At 38.2% G+C, this 11,010-nt stretch overlaps 1 pseudogene; it reads left to right on the top strand.

Moving 5' to 3' along the window:
• The first annotated feature begins 641 nt into the window (after positions 1–641).
• On the top strand, positions 642–5,227 carry LOC131508084 (small ribosomal subunit protein uS2-like; annotated as a pseudogene).
• Positions 5,228–11,010: the final 5,783 nt, after the last annotated feature.

Raw genomic sequence — 11,010 nt, 5'->3', positions numbered from 1 at the left:
ATCTTTCCACAAAGGAAATTTCAGCGAATTGCTTCACCTGTGAATTTTGATCCAAGGAAGAAATATCTATTCTTGAAAAAAATCTAGGAATTATTTTAAACTATTTTAAAGTTATTTTAAATGATTTTTAAAATTTTTTAATTAGTGTTGAATATTATATTAAATAATTAAACATTGCGATCAAGGAGGACTGCTCCCAGGATTATAAAGTCAGTTCAATATTTGAAAATCAATCAAGGTAATTCACTGAGGTGGCTTTGTCATGTCAAACTGTCTAGGCTGAAATAAAGTTGACCCTTGAACAACCTGAGAACTGAGCAGCGACCACGCTTAACCTGGGGACTGGGCAGTGACCACGCTCCCCAAATGTAAGTACTAATAGCCTACTCTTGCTTGGAAGTCTTGCCAATAACATAAACTGTCAACACATATTTTGTATGTTCTATGTATTACATACTATATTCTCACCATAAAGCAAGCTAAAGAAAATGTTATTCAGAAAACCATAAGGAAGAGAAAATACATTTACAGTTCTATATGAATATTTATTGAAAAGCATCCGAGAATCACCCCCCCCCAACCCCCCACTACCAACCACCACCACCATTGGGGCAAGTGGTAACAGCAGTCTTGGTCCCAGCATGGTGATGTGCTGCAGCCTGGTGTCAGCACTGCCCGGAGGCACACTACAGCTGCCCTATCAACCTAGAAGTGTACCGCCTGCCCATGGCCATCAGGAGCTACAGCCACACATGAGTGAGCCAGCCTCCAGAGGCCGTGAGGCTAGGGAAACCCCTTGGGGATGAGGGAAGAGGGGTAAAGGAGTACCAATAGTACATGGCTCCCTCCACCTGGTACTGGGCCCTTGAGGGCTGCTAATGGCCTGATTGGGCCTCCCCAGTATTCAGAGGTCAACAGACTCTCTGTGCCAGTCACCTTCGATTTGGTCCCAGGGAGACTGGGGTAGGCAAGTGCAAATAAATGCCTTGTGGCTATCATTGTCAACTCAAAAAAAAAAAAAAATGCCTCATCATCAGGGAAATACAAATAAAATCCACAAAGAGATACCACCCCACACTTTTCAGAAAGGCTAAAATTAACAACTCAGGAAACACCAGATGTTGGGAGGGATGAGGATAAAGGGGAAAACTTTTGTACTGCTGGAGGGAATGCAAACTGGTGCAGACACTCTGGAGAGCAGTATGAAGGTTCCTCAAAAGATTAAAAATGGACCTACCCTACAACGCAGCAATTGCACAACTAGGTATTTATCCAAAGATACAAAACTGCTGATTCAAATGGGCACATGTACCCCAATGTTTATAGCAGCACTATCAACAATAGCCAAATTATGGAAAGAGCCCAAATGTCTATCAACTGATGAATGCATAAAGAATATATGGTATATAGGGGTGCCTGAATGGCTCAGTCAATTAAGCATCTGTCTTTGGCTCAGATCATGATCTCATGGTTCTTGAGTTCCAGCCCCACATTGGGGTCTGTGCTGACAGCATATTCTCCCTGTCTCTCTGCCCCTCCACTGTCCATGCTCTGGACTCTCTCTCTTTTTTTCAAAAGTAAATAAATAAATAAATAAATAAATAAAATTTTATTAAATTTTTTAAAATGTTTATTCATTTTTTGAGAGAGATACAGAGCATGAACAGGGGAGAGGCAGAGAGAGAGGGAGACACAGAATCCGAAGTGGGCTCCAGGCTCTGAGCTGTCAGCACAGAGCCCGACGCAGGGCTTGAACCCACAAACCGCGAGATCATGACCTGAAGTCGGACACTTAACCGACTGAGCCACCCAGGCGCCCCAAACGATGGACTTTTAATAACCAAAGCTGTAATACAGAGTTAGGAAAAGATTTACATTTTTAGAAGTTTAAATAAATTCGTCATGACCTATTACTGTGGTTACAGGTAAGGTTACAAGTTTGGAGATATTCTTTACATTTTTCCTTATGTTTTAGTCTCCCTGAGCTAAATTTGCACATTTAGTTTAATTTTTTTTTTTTTAATTTCAGAGGCTGGTAATGGAAATAGTAGAAGGAGGAAGAGTCTTTCCCTAATATTTAATATCTTCTCAAGTTTGGTTTCCTTCTTCCCTAAGGTTGTCAAAATATACTAAGAATTAGAGGAAATGAATCATCACTGTCAGATAAAATGGCAACATCAGGTCTTCTTTATTAACAACAAGAATAGTAACAATATTATGTTAGTTTATTTTACAGTGAACACAGTACAGGAACATTCCTTATCATGTAATCCCTACAACAATCTTACAATGTAAACGTGTAGCAACATGCACATATTTTGCAAATGAAGCAACCAAGACCCTGTGACCTTAAATGGTTTGCCCAGGATCTTTACAATAGACCAGCATGAAATGCCCGATTGCATTTCTGGAACACTTTCCCACGTTTTTTGATTGGTTTCTAATTCCTTTCTTATACCCCTGGGCACTGTGCTGACTTTTTGGCCCTGAAAGCACATGAGGACCACTTTCTTTAGGGGATTGTCTACATCGCTTCTAAAATGCTTCCTTCACCTGTACCAGTAGCTCAGAATCTACTTTCCTATATATGTTAAAGTCAGTTTTATGCCCCTTAAATCAACCAGTGTAGATCTTCCTGTACTGAAGGCCTTCGGTTTGGTACCTTACAAACCAAAAGAACCTCAAGTCACCCCCCAAATTGGAAGACTCACTGTCACTTTTCTATCATCAAATGTTTTAGGGTCTATATTCTGTCTTACACATCTTTGTTTTTCTTTTTTTTTTTTTATTTTACAAACGTTGATATAATGCTTACTGTGTGCTAAGTCGTATTCTAAAGGTTTTAACAATGTTAAATTTTTTAATCCTTATAAGCTAAGTACCATTATTAACTTCATTTTAGAGGTAGGGGATGGAGACACACTTGCCTAAGGGCACTAGATTAGTAAGTAGCAGAGTTTTGCATAGTAACAGTTATACACAAAAGAATCCCAACAGTGCCATAAAACCAACTGGCAAATTCTACTGTGTAGACTGAAATTTGAACAGTCTCAGAGAACTCTACAATAAGTCTATAAGCTCTAACATTGAAATCAAGAAATAACTGGGGCACTTGGATGGCTCAGTCGGTTAAGTGTCCGACTTCGGCTCAGGTCATGATCTCGCGGTCCGTGAGTTCAAGCCCCTCGTCGGGCTCTGTGCTGAGCCTGGAGCCTGTTTCAGATTTTGTGTCTCCCTCTCTCTCTGACCCTCCCCCATTCATGCTCTGTCTCTCTCTGTCTCAAAAATAAATAAACGTTAAAAAAAAAAAAATTTAAAAAAAAATAAAATAAATAAAAAGAAATCAAGAAATAACTGTGACTGAGGTGCCTGGGTGGCTCAGTCAGTTAAGTGACTCTTGATCTCAGCTCAGGTCTTGATATCAGAGTCATGAGTTGGAGCCTCATGTTGGGCTCCACACCCTCGCTCAATATGGAGTCTAATTAAACACACACACACACACACACACACAAACACACACACACACACACACAGAGAGAGAGAGAGAGAGAGAGAGAGAGAGAGAAATAATTGTAACCAATATGGGTAAAAATGTCTGCATGATAGATCTAAGGGCAGGGTAGGAATAGTTCAACCAAAAAGGAGGAGGAACTAAATTCATAATGTTACCTGATGCACTCCTGACTAGCTTCCACGTGTGTGTGTGTGTGTGTGTGTGTGTGTGTGTGTGTTTATATATACATATAATATGTTAATTAAACTAAAAATGGAAAAATTATTGCTGTCAAATAACTATGGAGCATTTTTTTTTGAGAGAACTGATTTTCTTGCTATTAATCTTTCTGTGGTCTTAATGCCCAGAGTTAAAATAATTCCCTCAGGTATTATTAGGGAGAATGTTGATCCATCAGGGAGATCTAAATCACATTTTCAGTCATCCTGAAAGGGAAGATAAAGTAACCCTCTAGTCTTGTTTAAAACACATATTACCTTTAAACACTACCACAAAATTAAAAAAAATAATAAATAAATAAACAAACAAATAAATAAATTTTACATTGATAGGTTGTCTCTACTCTTTCAAATCAATAGTTGCTGTGGAACTATCTCAAAGTCTATTAAAAATAAAACAATAGTATTTACCAATTTTAGCACTTAATTTGTGCCAGGCCCTTTTCTAAGAGCTTTATATGATTACCTCACTTAATTCCTGTAACAGCCTTACGAAGTAGGTACCATTATTTCCATTTTATATATAAAAGAATTAAAACAGAATTTACACCTTCTGTGTTACCCAAGGAGGGGTCCATGTAGTGTTTTGTGTTCATGTCATAATTTAAAGGGAAGCTTTTACAATGTCTGGAGCCCCTCCTACAAATGAAGGATGTCCTCAAATTCTTTGCAGCAGGAACCCACTTAGGTGACACCAACCTTGACTTCCAAATGGAACAGTACATCTACAAAAGGAAAAGTGATGGCATCTATGTCATAAATCTGAAGAGAACCCGGGAGAAGCTTCTGATGGTAGCTTGTGCCATCATCGCCATTGAAAACCCAGCTGATGTCAGTGCCATATGATCCAGGAATGCTGGCCAGTGAACTGTGCTGAAGTTTGCTGCTGCTCCTGGAGCCACTCCTATTGCTGGTCACTTCACTCCTGGAACCTTCACTAACCAGGTCCAGGAAGCCTTCAAGGGAAGAGATTTCTGATGGTTACTTATCCCAGAGCTGACCACAAGCCTCTTGCAAACGTCCTATGTTCACCTGCTTACCATCGCTCTGTATAACACAGACTCTCCTCTGTGTTATATGGACATTGCCATCCCTTGCAACAAGAGTGTGTCTGATGTGGTGGGTGCTTGACTGGGAAGTTCTGCACATATGTGGTACCGTTTCCTGTGAATGCCCATGGATGGTCATGCCTGTTCTCTACTTCTGTAGAGATCCTGAAGAGGTTGAAAAGGACGAGCAGGCTGCTACTGAAAAGGCTGTGACCAAGGAGGACTTTCAGGGTGAATGGACTGTTCCAGCTCCTGAGTTCACTGTTACTCATCCTGAAGTCGCAGACTGGTCTAAAGGCATGGAGGTGCACTCTGGGCCTATTCAGCAGTTCCCCACTGAAGGCTAGAGCACTCAGCCTACCACCGAAGACTGGTCTGCAGCTCCGCCTGCTCAGGCCACCGAATGGGCTGGAACAACCACTGAGTGGTCTTAAGCTGCTCTTCCACAAAGGCAAACAAAATGGAAATAAGGTTGATGGAAAATAGTTTCTAAATAAATAAATAAATAAATAACCAAATAACAGAGTTTACCTAATTGGCCCAAGGTCATGTAGCGAGTAAAAGAAATAGATTTAAATCCAAAAAGTCTGACTTCAAAACTTTTGCTACTAACCACTGATGATAGAAAAAGATGTTAATAATATGATTACAGCTGATGAATTTGGCATCCAGAACCCTTGCCCATATTCCTATTTTAATTTCTCAAAAGTCCCTGGAAAATTAGTGAATATCAACCACAATCAGGAAACCAAAGTGTGGTGTCTCCCAAATACGCGGAAAAAAGGAAGACTATCATATAAATACTCTACTAATTATAATAACACAATGCTACATGAAATTGAATGTCTATGGAAGGCATTTTAAGACTGTTACCTCATGGCTTGTGATCACTGCCCAAGAAAAAGATAAGGTCTTCTGCTGAATTCTAAGAACTTAACAATAGACTAAATTTTTGACCAACAATTCCATGTTATCAATTTTATGTGTTTCAAGACTCTTAATGGAGGAACTAAGACTGTGATGATGTATTTATGCCTAGTTTGCAATTAGTTCTGAAATATCCTCTTTGCTTAGCATAAATTTGATATTTTAACTCTCTCCTCCTCACATATTATATAAGACCCATAAAAATTAGTAGAAACTATTTACTTAGCCTTATTATGTACCAGACACAGTCCTAAGCACTTTATGTATTTTAACTCTTTTAATTCATACATCAGACATTAAATAAGTAGTGTTATAACCACCATTTTATACATAAAGAAACTGTGGCACACAAAGCTTATCTTCAAGGTCACTTACTACTGCAAATGGTAGAGACCAAATCTAAAGAAGGTAGTCTGGGCAAAAAGATGATGTTCATAACCATGATGTTGTATGATAATGAGATGATCCACCTATCCTAAAATACCATTAGTGCCACAGAGCTGTGGTCCTCTCTTGGGGAACTCATTGCCAGATATTTGCTAAGCATTTATTGAGTTCCAGTTTTCCTAGTTACCATTCAAAGTCTGTACCAACAGTGATTTTACAAAGCGAGAACCATATTTCATTCTTTCTCATTGCCACGTAGTATTCCACTGTGTATATAAACCACAATTTCTTTATCCATTAATCAGTTGATGGACATTTAGGCTCTTTCCATAATTTGGCTATTGTTGAAAGTGCTGCTATAAACATTAGGGTACAAGTGCCCCTATGCATCAGCACTCCTGTATCCCTTGGGTAAATTCCCAGCAGTGCTATTGCTGGGTCATAAGGTAGATCTATTTTTAATTTTCTGAGGAAACTCCACACTGTTTTCCAGAGTGGCTGCACCAGTTTGCATTCCCACCAACAGTGCAAGAGGGTTCCCATTTCTCCACATCCTCTCCAGCATCTATAGTCTCTTGATTTGTTCATCTTAGCCACTCTGGCGTGAGGTGGTATCTGAGTGTGGTTTTGATTTGTATTTCCCTGATGAGGAGTGACGTTGAGCATCATTTCATGTGCTTGTTGGCCATCTGGATGTCTTCTTTAGAGAAGTGTCTATTCATGTTTTCTGCCAATTTGACAATAAATTTCATATAAAAAAAAGTGAGAACCCATTACCTTTAGATTTAACTCAAGAAAAAATTAGTGGTTTAATACTGCTTTAAAAATATGAATCATTTTAATCATTACCTTGGCTGTATACATCGACTTGATAACTGAACCAGTTTAATGAAGGAACTATTTACAGAATTGTGGGGAGGGTTAAAGGAACCAACCAGGGAAGGAGAAGCATTAGGACTCCAAGAGCCAGAAGCTGTTCCCATTTCCATTCTGGAGAGGGAAAAAGATGTTGCTATACAGGACACCATCAAGAGCTGTAATGTAGAGGGTCTGCAACAGTAGGAGCTGTGGCGCTAGGTAGAGGAACACAGCCACTGCCAAACCACAGCCCAATAAATGGGAGGCAAAAATACATACTCTGACTTCATTCTCCTCCCATCCACCAATCTCCCGTTGGTGCCTTGATTGGCTGAACAGAGGGCAAGGGAGAGTATGTGATAGAGTCTACAGACATCAGAATCCTAGCACCAGAGCAGGGTGGGGTCAGGTGCTGATCTGGAAGGACAAATGGAAAATAACTAATACTCATTACTGCTCAGTACTTGGTACTTCATCACCTGAGAGGAAAACAGGAAACAGCAAGAGAGACCTATATTTGGTAAAATGAAGACTTGTCTAGAAGAGCCTCATAATTACTAAAATTGGCTACATTGGCATGGAACTTGAAGAGATATTGTATGAAAAATTTTAAGTACAAAATTTGCATCACTTTTACCAGGCTCAGTTCTCTCCCTGGTAATAATCACTGCTTTTTAAAATTGTTTAAATTAAGGTGACTTTCTTCCATCTACAGAACCCACATTTCATGACTTCTCTTTTAGAGACTTTGCTTTTGTTCATTTGACCAGCAAATGTTATAATTCTGCCTCAAAACATCTTTATATTCATTTCCTTCTTTCTTTTCTATTACTGTTATTTCAAGTTTTTATCAACCAAGCCTACTACTGGCCATGACAACAGTGAACTCCAAGTCCTTGAAATGACAGGCTGTTCTCTGCCCAAAGTCCTGACTATGCTCTCTGAATATAACATAAAATAAATTCAGACAATGGCACCAGGAATTTCACAGAGAAAGATCTTTTACTGATTGTGTTTTCCAATTTGCATGTAATTTGCAGTAATTTTAACTGTGCAAAAACTGTGCATTTAATTACCATTCATTCTTTCTGGCTTCTTTTAGGGAGTCCCATTAATTAAGGTGAGATTTAGATAAATTCGGTTCTGCTGAATAAGGAACACTGACTTGGATCTTTACGTAAAAATTAAACATTCAAAGGATTCTATTAATAAGCATTAATGTTCTCTCTGGTCTAATTTAGTTTTTGAGAATTTAGTGTTGTTGTCCCTTACCAAACTGTCCTTCATGTTTTGTTTTCATTTAAATCCCAGTTAGTGAACATAAGTGAATATTACTTACAGGTGTACAATTTAGTGATTCACACTTATATACAATACCCAATGCTCTTCACAAGTGCCCTCCTTAATCCCTATCACCGACTTAACCCATCCCCCCCTCACCTCTCCTCTGATAACCATCAGTTTGTTCTGAATGGTTAAGAGTCTTTTCTTGTTTTGCATCTCTCGTTCTCCTCCCCCTACCCTGATCATTTGTTTTGTTTCTTAAATTATACATATGAGTGAAATCATATGGTAGTTGTCTTTCTCTGAGTTATTTCACTTAGCATAATACTACCTAGCTCCATCCGTCTCATGGAAAATGGCAAGATTTCATTCTTTCTTATGGCTGAGTAATACTCCTTTGTGTGTGTGTGTGTGTGTGTGTGTACCACATCTTCTTTATCCATGCAACTTCTTGCTAGATATATCTTCTGAGGAAAGGGAAACAAAAGCAAAAATAAACTTTTGGGACTTCATAAAAATTAAAAGCTTCTGTACAAGGAAGGAAACAATCAATAAAACTAAAAGCCAATGTACAGAATGGAAAAAAATATTTGCAAATGACATATCTGATAAAGGGTTAGTATCCAAAATCTATAAAGAACTTATAAAACTTAACCCCCCAAAAAACAAAAAATGCAATTAAAAAGTGGGCAGAATGGGGCACCTGGGTGGCTCAGTTGGTTAAGTGTCCAACTTCGACTGAGGTTATGATCTTGTGGTTTGTAGGTTGGAGCCCCACGTCAGGCTCTGTGCTGAAAGCTCAGAGTCTGGAGCCTGCTTCAGATTCCGTATCTCCCTTTCTCTACCCTTCCCTCGCTTGCACTGTCTCTGTCTCTCTCTCAAAAATAAATAAACATTTAAAAAAAGTGGGCAGGAGACATAAACAGGCATTCTCCAAAGAACACTTCCAGATGGACAACAGACATGAAAAAATGTTCAATATCACTCATCATCAGGGAAATACAAATTGAAACTACAATGAGATATCACCTCACATCTGTCAGAATGGCTAAAATCAACAATACAAGAAACAACAGGTGTTGGCAAAGTTGGGGAAAAAGATGAACCCAGATGCACTTAGTGTAAATGCAAACTAGTGAAGCCACTCTGGAAAACAGTATGGAAGTTCCACAAAAAATTAAAAATAGAACTACACTATGATCCAGCAATTGCCTTACTAAGTATTTACCCAAAGAATACAAAAATACTAATTCAAAGGAATACATGCACCCTGATATTTATAGCAGCATTATCTACAACAGCCAACTTATGGAAACAGCCCAAATGTCCATCAACCAAACTTTCTTTTACATTGCTCTTAACAAAGATTTATTTTATTATTATTATTATTTTATTTAAGTTCAATTTAGTTAACATACAGTGCAGTATTGGTTTCAGGAGCAGAATTCAGTGATTCATCACTTCCAGATAACAGTGCTCATTCCAAAAAGTGCCCTCCTTAATGCCCATCACCTATTTAGCCCATCCTCCCCACCCCACTTCTCCTCCAGAAACCTTTTGTTGGTTCTTTATATTTAAGAGTCTCCTATGATTTGCCTCCCTGTTTTTATCTTATTTCATTTTTCCTTCCCTTCCCCTATGTTCATCTGTTGTGTTTCTTAAATTCCACATGAGTGAAATTATATGGTATTTGTTTTTATCTGACTTATTTTGTTTAGCATAAAACGTTCTAATTCCATCCACATTATTCCAAATGGCAAGATTTCATTCTTTTTTGATAGCTGAGTAATATTCCATTGCATATATATACCACATCTTTTTTATCCATTCATTACTTGATGGACATTTGGACTCTTTCCATATTTGGCTATTTTTGAAAGTCCTGCTGTAAACATTGGGGTGCACGTGCCCTTTTCAATCAGCATTTTTGTATTCTTTGTATAAATACCTAGTTGTTCAATTGCTCGGTCATGAGGTACCTCTATTTTTAATTTTCTGAGGAACCTCCATACTATTTTCCAGGGTGGCTGCTCCAGTTTGCACTCCCACCAACAGTGCCAAAGTTTTCCCCTTTCTCTGTACCCTCACCAACATCTGTTTTTTCCTGAGTTGTTAATTTTAGCCATTCTGACAGGTGTGAGGTGGTATCTCATTGTGGTTTTGATTTGTATTTCCCTGATGATAAGTGATGTTGAGTATTTTTTCTTGTGTCTGTTAGCCATCTGGATGTCTCTTTTGGAAAAGAAAAAAATGGATTATTTATTTTTTGGGTGTTGAGTTTGACAAGTTTTTAGAGAATTTGGATACTAACCCTTTATCTGATATTTCATTGCAATATCAATATTTCATTTCTCTGATATTTCTTCCACTCCATTGGTTGCCTTTTAGTTTTGTTGATTGTTTCTTTCATTGTGCAAAAGCTTTTTTTTTTTCTTGATGAGGTCCCAATAGTTCACTTTTGCTTTTCAACAAAGCTGTGAGTTGTGCAGTGTTTCCTCCCTGTTAATTTTCTTCTTTGGTGAGCATGGGAAAATGGAGCCAATTGTCAAAGTTGTCCCTGGAAGTAAAAAAAAGAGGGTAAGTGATGGAAAAGTATCAAGTATAATATCTCTCTCTCTTTCTCTTCCCATGATACTGCAGAAAAAGAATGTATTAGTGTGTTAATGGAATATATTAATGGAGTGGGAAAATTAAGAATGAAGAATGGAAAAAGGGCATGGTAACTATAAAGCTCAATTCTTAGTACTTTATTATAGATATCAGTTCATATATA

This window comes from Neofelis nebulosa, chromosome 3 (assembly GCF_028018385.1).
Source record: "Neofelis nebulosa isolate mNeoNeb1 chromosome 3, mNeoNeb1.pri, whole genome shotgun sequence".
NCBI lineage: Eukaryota > Metazoa > Chordata > Mammalia > Carnivora > Felidae > Neofelis > Neofelis nebulosa.
This window is presented reverse-complemented; position numbering and strand designations above follow the sequence as displayed.